The 14,344-nt window shown below is 42.7% G+C and overlaps 1 protein-coding gene across 1 annotated transcript in view; it reads right to left on the bottom strand.

The window, feature by feature from the left end:
* LOC137546475 (ultra-long-chain fatty acid omega-hydroxylase-like) overlaps positions 1 to 5,952 on the bottom strand; it is a 179,284-nt gene extending 173,332 nt beyond the window's left edge. The window contains exon 1 of the mRNA XM_068268995.1: positions 5,628 to 5,952. The gene's annotated coding sequence lies outside the window, so the exon portion shown is untranslated. The remainder of the gene's footprint in view (positions 1 to 5,627) is intronic.
* Between the last annotated feature and the right edge of the window lie 8,392 nt (positions 5,953 to 14,344).

The raw sequence follows: 14,344 nt of genomic DNA, 5'->3' as shown, positions 1-14,344 counted from the left end.
TGGGTATAATATTTTACTGTATTAAGTCAAAATCTGTAAACATCATGAGGCTTGGCCATTTCTTTTCCATTAGTGCATATAAGCTTAAAGAGCTATGTACTCCACAACAGCTATAAAAACCAAATTAAGTCTGAAATACACCCAAATAGTTCTCATGAGAAAAGAATGTCAGTACTAATCTACTCTATCCCTAAAATCCTCCTAGAGTCCAGCACCTGCCCCAGCTTTGATTTTCTTCGTTTACCCAAAATATTTCTGCAGCTTTATTATTTTTGAAGATAAGGATAAGTGAATGGTGTGCTTGTTTGTGAAGATTTACACCTAGGATTTTTACACATGTATTTTAACATGGGTCTGGGGGGCATTGGTGATGCTATCACTGTCCCTTTATACAGTATTAAAAGATTTGCAGGGTTTTTCCTTTTAAGAAATGGATGGACATCAATGACTAACTTGACAGGTTCTGCTAGCTGACAAGGATAAAAGAAGATAAGGGATGAAAGACACTGGGAGTAAATGAGTATCTTCCAGTGATCAAACCATTATGGTATTTGTTTCATACTAAATGTGTGTTCAGCTGAGCTATGATATTGCCAGCATGTCAGACACAATACATTAACTATTACTTTATAGGAGGTATGACATCTGGATTACTATTCAGTTGGGGATATTTTTTTGTCTATATAACTAACGTACTGAATATATACAAGCTCTCCTCTGAAATTAATAGAGCACTTTGTTGTGATAGGCATTGATGATTTCATTGAGCTAATGCTTTTAATTATGCAAATAGTTTTATTAAAAAGGAACTGTAAGAACATACAGTATAGTAGAATGCAGTACAGTATTCAGGATACCCACTTTTACAGTACATGAAATACCCGGGTTTCAGCATTAGAAACACTTCCTATAGCCATATATTGCTGTATATTGGCATGTAGCCCTGTCCTCCCACTGAGGCTTATCCTATGCTTTTTATTATGCAGAATTCTGCCCCAAGAGCATTATGGAGGCCAGCTATGTTTTTGTACTGGCTTTAGAACTCTCAGTAAATGAACATTCCGCAGCGATCACTGGCCAGTACTAAAGATGTTGCCGCCTATGATACATTTTAGAAAGTAAATTAAGGAGAGGAAAGGTTTTACAAAGAGCCTCTTTAGCAGTGGATCTGTGATAAACATCCATTCACCACAGCTATGCCTGATCTCAATTGGTCTTGAATCAGGTGACCTAATTATTTCTATGTGCTGATCCCCAAGTCCGTTTAAAAGAGTCACTCTCACTTTTGTACAGGCTCAGTTACAACACAGCTGGAGCTTTCTAAGGTCCTGAATATGCTGTGCTGGAATGGAATGGTGAAGAGAGCTTTCACTGTAAAAAAAAAACATGTGGTTCACTGTTTGAGCAATACAGAGTGCCCAGAGAGCTCATGGTGACCCAGATTCACTAGGAGAGTACAAGGGGCTAAAAGAGACCGGAAAGCCCTCTTAATGAAAAAAGCCATGCTAGATATAAATAGCCTTCCTAAAGGTTTTTTTTGATAATTCAGCTTTAAGTGATCAAATGTGGTTTCCCATATTTGGGATGCATCACTCCCAAATATGCAAAATGATCTCTTTATGCCCCTATAAGCCAGGCTTACAACCAGAACCGTTGGCATATAGTGAGATTATAGCTTATACATTTTACAGAGCCACACCAATCCAACATGCATACAGCCTGTTTCAGAGTTTCTGGTCCTCTTCAGTGCATGGCATGGCTTGATATGGTTCTATGGAATAGGGCTTGGACCACAATTACAAAGGGGCTAGATAGCTCATGGTGACTCAGAACCACTAAGAGAGTATAACGAGCTAAAAGAGACCAAAAAGCCCTCCTACTAAAAAAGCAATGCTAAATATAATTTTGCCTTTTGACTCCCTTGTGTAAGAATAGGGGATGCAATCCCAGAACATATATAAATATGCTGGATTATGCCACCAAGTTTGAGGAAAGTAGATTTTTTTGGAGGAGAGGAGGCAGGGGAACTCTGTCCAAGTATGTTTGGAGATTTGAGGGGGCCCGGGGAAGGCTATACCTAATTATGAGCAGAGATTTTAGTGTGTTAAATGCCCAGCCACCTGCATTGCAGAGCAAGGCCCAGACCCTTATTATGTTGATTGGAGCAGACCCTCTTCCTAGTTATATTTTTGGAGACATGCTGCTAATTTGTTATTTGGTTTGCACACGCAGCTGAATTACCGTATGTGTTTTGGGGGTAATCTGCTGCTTAATTTTTATTTGGGGGATCTGCTTGCTTAATTAAAAATTGTCTCGCCTGTTGCATCTCATCTGGCAGTTTGCATGGTAACTAAGGTTTTATTTTTTATTCAAGGAGAGGGGCTTCATCCAAAGGTTTACTGGGCATGCCCAGTATCTTTAAATAACACGCTGTTAGGTTTATAAACATTTGGTTCCACCCATAATCCATCTTCACTAAGCCCACTTTTCAGCGCAGCATGCTTTGAGCACTGCACATTAATGCCTTACTGGTGCCCTGGATTTTCCAGGGACCTAGCAAAGCCCCCGCCTTGAGCTATAAACATTACCATTTAAATGTAGCACTTTAGTAAAACCATCAACAAACCCTCAAAAGTGGCCATTTTGGATCCTATGCAGCTCTAGAAAAACAAACAAAAGTCCTTTATCCATGTAATAGATCCAGTGATCACTACAATTAAAATCTGGGGATGGTCAAAAAAACAAAACAAAAAAAAAACAACACAACTAGCTATGCCACTTTATGGTTGTCAATTAACCCAAACTAAATAATTCTTATACTGTTGCAGGGCCAGTAAAATGTAAAAGTGGTGAAACATATATTAAGCTACAGAACGATCTCCTAATGTTTGAAGAGCTGAAAACAAAGTACACATTTCCCTACAGTACACATGATGATACTTAAAGTTTTTAAAATATTCTCACCGGTTTGTCAGTATTCTCTTATTCCTCTCCATTCCTTATGAGCCCTGTGTAAATGTTATCCCTACTTCAACAAACATGCAAAAGAAGTATATGCTAGCAACCAAAATGACTAATATGCTTGTATTTTTAAATTTTGCTTATATTAGTACAGCAACTACATAAATGTGCCGATCAGAGCCTCATTTAAAGTAATTTAAGTATTAGCACATTAACACTTTAAAATGAATTCATACATTTCACAATATCCCTTTGCTGTGAGAATAAACTAGAAGGATTATTAATTAGAAGATTGTATGTGTGTGATAATCCTTAATCCGTCACTTTGATAAATCTAAAAGATTAGAAAAGGTGTAGCGAGCATGGAGAGTCGAAACTGAACAGAAGCTGAACACTTTAAAGTGGACCTGAACTTTTGCATAGGAGAGAAGGCAAACATAGAGTAATGCGCCCTGTATGTATTTAGAGAGTTTAGCCTATTTAATTCCCACTCATTTGTGTCTAATCACAAATTGTAATTTGATCTCTGCCCTGTATCACATGACTGCCACCGCAGAGATGGCAGATAAGCTGATTTGAATGCACAGAATGTTAACAATATGTCTGCTTACATGGAAGTAGACACACTAGTGCAGATTTATTTTAGGATTTTGTATCAGCAGTAACAAAGAAATGTTTTTTTTTTTTGTTTAAAGGTTATTCTGTTGTTGCGTATCTTTTAGAGTGGAGAAGACGTTCAGGTCCGATTCATGAGCAGCACAATGGCCTTATCACAGTGCAACACTAAAGTCCCAGGTTCAAATCTTGGGGGGGACACCATCTGTATGGAGCCTATAGGTTCTCAATGTGTTAATGTGAGTTTCAGCTGGCACTCTGGTTTCTTTTCTCATCTCAAAAGCATACTTGTAGGTTAATTAGCTTCCCCGCAAACTGACCTTAGACTACGTCATTAGACTATGGCTATGGTCAGGGCATTACATTGAAAACACTTTTGAGAGACAGTTAGGGCTCATACACTGGTCAATTTCAGCGATAGATTGATTCTATAGAATCGGCCGATCAATCGATTTGTGACCGATTTCAATCGATTTGATCCATCTGACAGGATGGAAAATCTAGGTCAATTTGCTGCTGGCCCATAGAGTTGCATTTAGACCGCCTTTCAATAGATTTCATTCTGAAATCTATTGGAAATCTGTTCCTAGTATGTGGCACTCATCAGATAGATTCCTGTCAGATTTGACCTGACATGCATCTAACAGAAATCTATGTGATGGTCAAATCTGCTGCAAATCTATCAGTCTATCACCTTTAGTGGCATAAACTGTGCACTCTGTCTGCAAAGCTCTGCAGAAAAAATCATTAATTATAATAACAATACTGCTAATTCAAATCTATATGAGATAAGCAAATGCTGTTTAAGTGTATTCATCAAACCCTAGTAATCAATAGTATGATCGGCTTTTCCTTGCAAAATGCTCTAAATAAAAATGTAAGATTACAAGCTCCATACAAATGGGGGGCAAAGTGAGAGCATTTTCTTTAAATGTATTTGGTTAACCACCTGCCTATTGCAAAGTAATATACTGTTCATCAAAAACTGACAATGGTCCGGGGGCGTGGCTGGCGCGCTAGAGAGATGGCCGCTTTCTAGACTCGCTCAGCGTGGCCGACTGCTAAAGCTAACTACCCCAGCCTTTTCAGCAACCATCCCCACTCCTTTTTCCTCTCCTCAGCATCCTAAAACATCGGTGACTCGATGGGCCGAACCTCAAAAGGATCCAGGGAGAGCTCACCCCACTCTCAGGCTTCTTTCTCTCAGCGCTGCCGAGGCAAATCCAGCATGGCGTCCTCAGCTTCCTCCTCACACTCAGACGCAACAGTAGCTTCCCGACCCCGCACCAGAGCACGGAGGTCGGAACACAACTCTTCGGATCCCACACTGGACTGGACTCCGAGGGATGCCCTTCTCCTAGAGAAATTCAAGTCCCTTCTCCATAAAGAACTAGACGCTGTAGCTAACAAATTAGCCCGTCAGCTCAAAAAAGACATCAAAGACCTTACCGCTCACATGGGAGAATTTGAAGAAAGGTACGAAAAGACTGCGACGGTGGTCGATGCACATGACAAGGAGCTCACTGAAGTTAAATCTGAGCTAGCAGAAACCAAGCTACGGTTGGAGGACTCAGAAAACCGCTCCCGCCGCGGCAACCTGAGAATTCGCGGGCTACCGGAGTCCATCTTGGATCTGAACTCCACTGCAACAGCTATGTTCCAGGAGCTAGTTCCTAACATCCCAATTGAGCGCTTAGAATTTGACCGCATCCACCGGGCCCTGGGGCCGAAGAGAGCAGATGGTTCCCCCCGGGACATCATCATTAAATTTACATTTTACCGCACTAAAGAAGTGATCCTGCAAGCGGCAAGAGAAAAGGAGCCATTAAATTTTCAAGAGCACCCTTACCAAATCTTTGCGGACCTTGCTCCCGTGACAATACAGAAACGAAGAAGCATGAAGCCCTACACTGCTGCACTACGGGCTCAAAATATCAAATATAAGTGGGGGTTCCCGTTCAAATTAATCTTCCTGCTGTCCGGGAAATCTTACACTACCACCTCTCCCGAAGAAGCCCAAGAGCTGTTCGAGCGCCTACACCTGCTCCTACCTCCAAACGGCAACAAGTCACCTGCCGGAGCTTCATCACAGCGTCCCCCGAATCTGCAAAATTCTTGGAAACAAGTTTCCCCATCACGGAAATCCACTCAGTCTGCTCCAGCTCTTCGGGATGTCTCTCCAACCTGAGGACCAGCTGCAGCTACTCCTCTGCCTGCCTTACGGAAAATCTCCCTAAGCTGATGTACGCATCACCGCTCAGGTGCATTACCATAAGCACGGATCACCGGTGGACAGTTATAGTCCTACGTTCTGTTTGCTTCTTCTACTTTTAGGACAGTCCACTCCGGGGTTAACTAGTTCAGCATTCCGCTCTTGATCTTGTTTGAACATCTGGCTTTGGTTTATCTTCCTGTCATCACCCAGAGAACTCCGTGCTTCACAGATAACCTTTTGTTCGCATACCTCTTCACTTTACCAGCTACCGCCACGGTTGGGTAAGACACTACAGTTTTTTCTTCGCTGTTAAGCTGACTTTATTTTTATTTTACTCCTCAGTCACTACTTTTGATCTGGCTGAGCTACTCAGCGGTAACCTTGCCCAGACCTCCGCTTTCTAATTGTTACACTCTGGGACAATGTTTATATGTTTACTGAACAGTTTAGGAGGGCATAGACCTGAAAGCTCTCTCCTCACTACGAGATCTTGCTTTTCTTAGCATACTGTGTATCTGATAAATGTAGCTTAAATGATGAACTAACTAACCTCTCTTAATTATTTAACCTCTCTTAATTATTGTTCTTATGGCATGAAGTTTAACAATGTTAATGTTACTGTTCTTATAGGATGCTCGCACAATGTTCCATTTACAATATATGTCTTGCATTAAGCTTAACATATTACCCCCCCCTCCTTTCCTCCCCCCCCCCCCCCCTTTCACCTGTGCTCTCTGTATAATTAGCACTTCATAGATACATGTTCTAACGGAACATTTACTGTCCTGCTTGTCCTCGTTTCCCCCCCCTCCCTTTCCCCCTAAGCAAATTTGCCGGTAGTTTTGCAAAGCATCACGCCCTTAGTGTTTTGTAACATATATATAAGCCAGAACTCTAACTGGAAACCTCAAGGTTCTATATAGGGTTAAAAGGTTGTACTTATCATTACTGTTATGCACAGTTTACCCCAGATTTACCCCCTCTCCCCACCACCCATGCTACTACTGCTGATATGTTCATCCTCCCTCCCCACCCTCTCTACCCCACTCGCTCTCCCCCCCCCCCCTTCTTCTCCCCTCCTGTCTGCACTAGCTTTAACAGAGGAGCCCCCTCCGTTATTGAGCCTCTTCCCCTTCCCCGTCCTTCTCCCCCTTACCCTTCCTACCCTACCCTACCTTATTACCTAACTTTCCCTATGAAGGGATCGACAACTTTTAAACCAAAATAAGGATGTGTCGCTCTAAGCTTATATTTGATTTGATGTTATACCTCAGGCCTTTTATATGTACACCAAGTCTTCAACAAAATTTGCTATCTTTTTCCCTTTTCCATTTACCTGCCTTACTAAGCTTAACAGTTTGTTACCGAAACAAAATACTGTACGATACCTAGCTGTCTTGGTGAACATAAAAGGGACAAACCAACATACCACATTAAAGCTGATTACTCTGCTGGCTTGACCCATCCTCCACACAGAAACTACATAACCATATTCTTAATTATAATAATTAACACCCCCAGCCGACAACCTACAACTAAATCGTAAGTTTATCCTCCCCCCTCCACCCCCACACACACTTACAACTACTTTCTCTCCTGACGCTGGGACCTATTTTGAAAATATGACCCGATAACTAAGCCAGCAAGGCAGTCGGCCAACACATGTTCCCCAATGATTTGGACAGAGCCCCTTACCCATGGGGACTCAATCCCTCTCGAGAACCTCTCGACCCTGACTCAATTGGAGTCGCCCTCTCTGCCTACCTCAGTCCCTTTGTTACTAGGGATCTGGGTACCTCTTACCTTTTCTCCTTCTCTTCTATTCTCAACTGCTTTCAATCTTTCCTACTCTTTTCTCTTTCCCTCCTCTCCCCACTCTAAAGGTGTCCACCTTGCAGCCTTTCACATTCGCACACCCTCATACATCGACCCTCCATGACTTCCCCGTTTTTTAAAATCTTTTCTCACAACGTCCAAGGATTCGGATCCCCACATAAACGCTCCAAGGCGTTCACTTACTACAAAGCGAGTCAAGCTGACATAGTTTGCCTACAAGAAACCAGGCTAGATCAAACCACCTGTCCCAAATACTTAAATCGTCATTATCCCACAGCCTACTTTGCTTGTGCCCGCACAAAAGTACGGGGTGTTCTAATAGCTATTAGAAATCATTTTCCCTTCTCCTATACAAAACACATTGGTGACCCTACTGGTAGGTATCTTATCTTACTTGGCACCATATATGACAGAGAAGTCACCATTGCTACATATTACGCCCCCAATGCACACCAATCTAATTTCTACTCACATTTTCTCCAAGTTCTCACTCAACATGGCTCAGGTCAAATCATAATTACTGGTGACACAAATGCCACTCTTAACCCCAAAGTAGATAGACAGAAACCCCCCAACTCTAACGCTGCCCCAGAACCAAAAGACCCGCAAGGTGTTAAAATTAAGGAATTGCTGGATAAATATGGCTACGTGGATATATGGCGAGAACTCCACCCTTCCACAAAGGATTTCACCTTTTACTCTAACGCCCACGATAGCTTCAGTAGAATTGATCACATATTCGTCCAGCAAAACCATTTACATCTGACACCAGCTGCTAAGATACACACAACCCCCTGGTCAGATCACTCTCCAATCTCTGTCTGCTGTTCTGCTACACTTCCAATCAACCGAGCATTTCATTGGCGATTAAATGACTCCCTACTCTCGAGAGCAGATATAACTGATCAATTAAGAGGGAGAGTCACAGAATACTTTGAGGATAACACAGGCTCGGTAGCCTCCTCCCTAACTCTATGGGAGGCCCATAAAGCTACCATAAGGGGGACCCTGATTGGAATAGCTAGCGCTATTAAAAAGCAACGCAATAAAAAAATCGAAGAACTATCTTCAAAACTAGATCAAGCAGAACAAGATTGGAAGCGCAACCCCTCACGTATCAATAGAATCATTAAAGATCGCACCCGCACAGAACTAGATCTTTTACTTACAGATAGAGTTGAGCAGCAGCTTAGGTGGCGCAGACAATTATATTACTACAATGCAAACAAACCTTTAGCTTTGCTTGCTAGATGCCTTAAAAACAAACCATTAACTCCAACCATGCTGAAAATTCGCAACAGCTCAGGACAAATTACCGCCAATCCCCGCAAGATTGTAGATCTTTTTTCTAAATTCCTATCAGATCTATACACCGACTCCTCCACTGCTCCTGATGGAGACATTCTCGCCTTTCTAGACCAGGTTACACTCCCAAAACTAAGCCAGGAATCTGTTTCACACCTGAGCGCCCCCATTTCCACCATTGAAGTCCTCTCCGCTATCAAAACCCTGAAATCCAACAAATCTCCAGGCCCAGACGGGTTCTCAGCCCTATATTACAAAAAATGTTCAGACTTATTGGCCCCAGTATTAGCGAAATGTTACAACGAACTCCGAGAAGGTAAATCTCCTCCGAGATCTATGCTTGTAGCTCACATTTCGATGATCCCCAAAACAGACCAAGAACACCACGCAGTCCACCAATTTCGCCCCATATCCCTCATCAATGTAGACTTCAAAATACTAGGTAAAATCCTGGCCCTGAGATTAAATAAACTCCTCCCAGCTTTGATCCACCGTGATCAAGTTGGATTTGTTCCGGGAAGGCAAGCTGAAGACAGCACCAGAAGAGCTATCCTTTTAACTCACTATCTCAATTCACATAAAACCCCAGGGGTAGCCTTATCCTTAGACATCTTTAAGGCCTTTGATACCCTCTCCTGGTCTTACCTAAAGCTCACCCTGAATAAATGGGGCCTTGATGCCCACTTTTTAAATTGGATTCAAGGGATGTACACAGATCCAACAGCCTCAGTGAAACTTTCTGGCCATAGTTCTCCAACCTTCGCTATCAAACGAGGTACGAGACAAGGCTGCCCACTATCCCCACTGCTTTTTATTTTAGCCCTCGAACCCTTTGCATGCTATTTACGCAATGCTACAGACATTAAAGGGGTAGACTGCGCTGGCCTATCTCACAAGCTTCTTATGTTTGCAGACGACACCCTACTATTTTTAACACAGCCCCACATCTCAATCCCGAATGCCCTTTCAGCCTTTGCTCGCTTTGCCCAGGTGTCAGGCCTACAAATTAATGTTGAGAAATCCAAGGCCTTAGGCATCTCTTTACCCCCCCAAGACCTTGAGCGAATCAAAGACCTCTGTCCCTTTCAATGGGTCCAGTCCTTACCTTATTTAGGCATCACTCTTACCCCCAATTATGCCTCCCTCTTTTCAGCCAATTACTCCCCCTTATTAAAATCACTCTCAGCCCTAACCGACCGGTGGTCCCACTCCCCCCTATCATGGCTAGGGAAGATCAACGCCATCAAGATGTCATTCCTGCCCAAACTCCTTTATTACTTCCGCACCCTTCCAGTCCAAGTCCCAAACCATTACATACGCATCTTTCAAAATAAAATCATGGGATTCATTTGGGGACGTAAATGTCCCAGAGTCCGCAAAACTACTCTCTTTGCTCACAGATTTGATGGAGGCCTAGGAGTCCCACAAATCTCGTCATATTATCGCGCGGCAACCATAGCCCAACTTGCTCGTTTATTTCAAATACAAGATACTCCCCTCTGGGTTTTCCTGGAAATACCTAACTGTGCTCCCTTGCTCCCTAGTACCTTACTATGGCTTCCATTGAAGGCCAGGCCTCCCTCACTTAGCCCCCCTTTGACCCACTGCCTCCAAGTATGGGACTCCATTCGCTATTCAGCACACCTGCAATCCCCATTTTTACCATTGCTTCCCCTGATTAACAATCCTTTATTTCTGCCAGGACTTAAGGACCCAACAGCATTCTCATGGTGGAGCACGAAAGGCCTCACCCATGTGACACACTTCCTTACGCCTAGGGGTATTCTCTCCTGGCCAGATATTCAAGAGAAATTTCGGGCTCCCCCCAGAGAATACTTTCGCTACCTGCAAATCCGACACTGGGTCAAATCCCTCACTCAAAGCATAGATCCCCCCTATACCGTAACGCCTTACGAAAACATCTGTCGCTACCGCCCTAACGTCAAAGGGCTAATCTCCCAGATATATGCCCTTTTAACCCGCCCATCCCCACCTGTAACACACCTCTACACCTCTAGGTGGGAAGCAGACCTGGGTGACCCTAAGGACAGGGAAGATTGGCTTGATATATGGAGCAGAGTCTCCAACTGCTCTTGCAACCTACATATAGTAGAAGCTGCTTATAAAGTTATGACCCGCTGGTACCTGGTCCCAGCACGCATAGCTAAGGTATTCCCATCCGCCAACCCGTACTGCTTCCGGGGCTGCAGGGTACTTGGCGACATGTTGCACACTTGGTGGACTTGTCCACGACTTATGAGATTTTGGTGCCAAGTATATAAGATACTCTCCTCCCTTTTCCATAAACCTATCTCTAGAAACCCATGGCAAGCCTTACTACATGAAAAGATAGAAGGTTTAACATTAACACAAAACAAACTAGCCTCCATAGTTCTCTCAGCAGCTACCATGACAATTTCACGAAATTGGAAAAAGCCCTCGGTCTCAATCACTGAAGTGAAATCTAGAATCAATATGATAATGGTGAACGAGAAGTTAACCAGTATTCTTAAAGACACCCACAAAAAGTTTGGAAAAATCTGGGATCCTTGGATTCGCTTGGAACATCCAAATCTAGAGGCATCTCTTATCTCTAGGCTGTAGGGTGGACCCCTCCTTTTCTTCTTCTTCCTTCTGCTCTTACCTCCTCTTCCTTCTCACTTATCTTTCCCCCCCTTTCTCTTTCCTTTTTTTTTTTTTTTTTTTTTTTTTCTTTTCCCCCTCCCCATATCTTCACCACCACTGTAATGATGCTACTGGCTATAATCCTTCCTGTCTTGCTTGCCTATCACTGGACGGCAGGCTCCCAGGACCGAAATTAGAAAGACCCAATATTGACTTGGGTCTCCCCATGCCCCTACATTTCCTTCAGCAAGCCCCAGGTAGCTGGACTAAATCCCCTGAGGGCTCAGTATAACCTCCAGGCAGTGATACCTCGTTTTCTACAAGCAAGTTGGTCAATAATTATTAGGAGTATCACGGATGACCCCACATCCCCCCCTCCTACTATGCAATGTTTGTATGATGAGCTTATCTGCATCAGGCGTTTCCCTTGTTTTTGTCATGATGTTTTTTCTTTTATGCACTGTTTGTTTGTCAAAAATTTCAATAAAACTTTGAAAACCAAAAACTGACAATGGTCCACCATTAATGCTTAAAGTAAGATTGATATGGGGCAAAAGGAAAAATGTATACATACCCGGGGCTCCCCTGAATCCTTCGCAATCTTCCCCAGAAAATCCTCCAGTCCAGGGCTTACTGCACATGTACGGCTTGGTTTTCGCACGTGCCCCCATTGCTATCCCGTGGCCGGAAGTGTTCTGCACCTACAGAATGCTCCCGGACGCGGGAGTACGACATGGGAGCGCACGCAGCCGGACTGTGCGTGCCCCAACTGGAGGATTTTCCAGGGCCAATTGCGGAGGTTCCAGGCAGTGGAGGAAGACGAGGGAGCCATCAGCCTGCAGGGGGCTGGAGGAAGCCCCAGGTTCGTATACCTTTTTCCTTTTGCCTCAACTCAGGCACACTTTAAGAAAATATTATGTAGATTTCTAATTCACTATACAAAAAGACAAATGATTGTAAAGGAGAAATTTGTAGATCTTTAACAAATTATACATTTAAAAAGGACAAATGTATAAATAAAGCATTGCTAGTTCTAAAATATGAATAAGAGATACCAAAGTAAATGTTAGAAAGTTTGGTCCCTATGGATAGAAGATGCTGAGGATGGGCCTTTCATGGTTGGTGGTGTGAATACTCTGTTTCACTAATGAGATTCTGGGGTGAAGGATATAAGATATCCAGTCTTTAGCTGAGTATCTTATGTGGGGTGATGGAAACTTTGGTGTGTGGCATTTACCACATGACAGCATTCAGGCCCATTGGTGAAAGAGGACACCATAAAGCAATGTAGACTGAAGGCTAAAGAAGAGTTGGCAACCAAACAAAATGTTGAGGTGAGTGTAAGGCTCAACACACACCATACAATCCTGGTTGTTCAATCTTACCACTTTCATGTAGTAGAAGAGCTTATCCAATCAATCATTAAAGGTATTTTCAATCTGTTGGCCCTTATACTACATAGATTTGGTAAATCTGTACAACCAAGATTGTATGGTGTGTGTTGAGCTTAAGACTAGTTTAATGGATTAGAACAATCATGTGACTAAATCAGGGCCATAAAATAAATATTAGTTATTGTAACATCAACGGATCTCTTTGCTCAACACTTGAACAGTGTCTTGTGACTCATTTTAAACTACAGTATCTGTCAGACATGTAAATGTAATACCAATATTCAATCAGCAGATGGTGCTTATAGAAGGCAAAAGCCTGTGTGAAGACTGTGTGGACAGCAGAAATGGAGCCAGGAAAGGAGATCTCAGCTGGAGGAACTGGCAATGCTGGAATCTGTATATGTGTCAGTGAACTTTTACTTCCTGCAGAGATATCTGAAATTTGCCAATTTGAGACAGCACCAACTAATGTCTACAGCAATGCTGCATTCATTTGAAATAATATAATGACTAAAGCTGTAAAAGGTGCAATGTGTTTTATTTGCAACCTTATTTAGGCCCTGCATGTGTGCCTGTTGGCTAATAATCATGCCTTCAAGCAGATTTTACCTTTACCGTATAGTACTGGGAGGGACCAGTCTCTTAACCATGTCACTACCATTAGTATGCTTTGATCCTCAGAGGTCATTTCTTAAGATAAGATATCCGTCTTTAGTGGTGAGGGTTAGCGGATGATGTCAGCCACCACTTGCTCTGTTATCAACAGGTGCTATATTACAGGTGCTTTTCTATAGGTGATAATTACATGTCAACCTCTTTCTGCTTGGAAGATTTCACCACAGATGAGGCAGAGGGTTTTCCTGACAGACCTGATTTTCCAGGCTATTGGATGTCACTTATCATATTTGGGGAAAATGGTGCGTTCTGTTATGATGGCAAAATGAAATGTTAACTTCTCTATTGTGTTTTTAAGAAAGACTCAGCAAGTGAAAGAAGATACTAAGGATGCCAAAGCAATACACACTCCCTAACATATATTTAAGATATTGGTTCAACTCTTTTAACTGTGTAAGTGTGACAATCCTATATAGAGAGAACTGTGACATCCTAGAACAGGAACAAATGCTTCAGCACCGCTTGCTAACAGCTTTCTTGGCACTTGCACTGAAAATATTTTTATGATTTTTTTTTCCAAAGATAATGAAGTTAGATGAGTGCTATATTTAGACTTGTTCAAGGCCCTGAGTTATATAAAGCTCAGGGACCCCTTGCTAAAATGTGAGATCCTTCTTTTTATGTTGACCCGTTATTAGCTAGTGTCTCCAACAGGGCCGGATTTACCATAAGGCACTGTAGGCACGTGCCTACAGGCACCTGATGGTGGAATGGCGGC

The sequence above is a fragment of the Hyperolius riggenbachi genome, chromosome 2 (genome assembly GCF_040937935.1).
Source record: "Hyperolius riggenbachi isolate aHypRig1 chromosome 2, aHypRig1.pri, whole genome shotgun sequence".
Lineage (NCBI taxonomy): Eukaryota > Metazoa > Chordata > Amphibia > Anura > Hyperoliidae > Hyperolius > Hyperolius riggenbachi.
The sequence above is the reverse complement of the archived record's forward strand: the minus strand, read 5'-3'. Positions and strand labels throughout refer to the sequence as shown.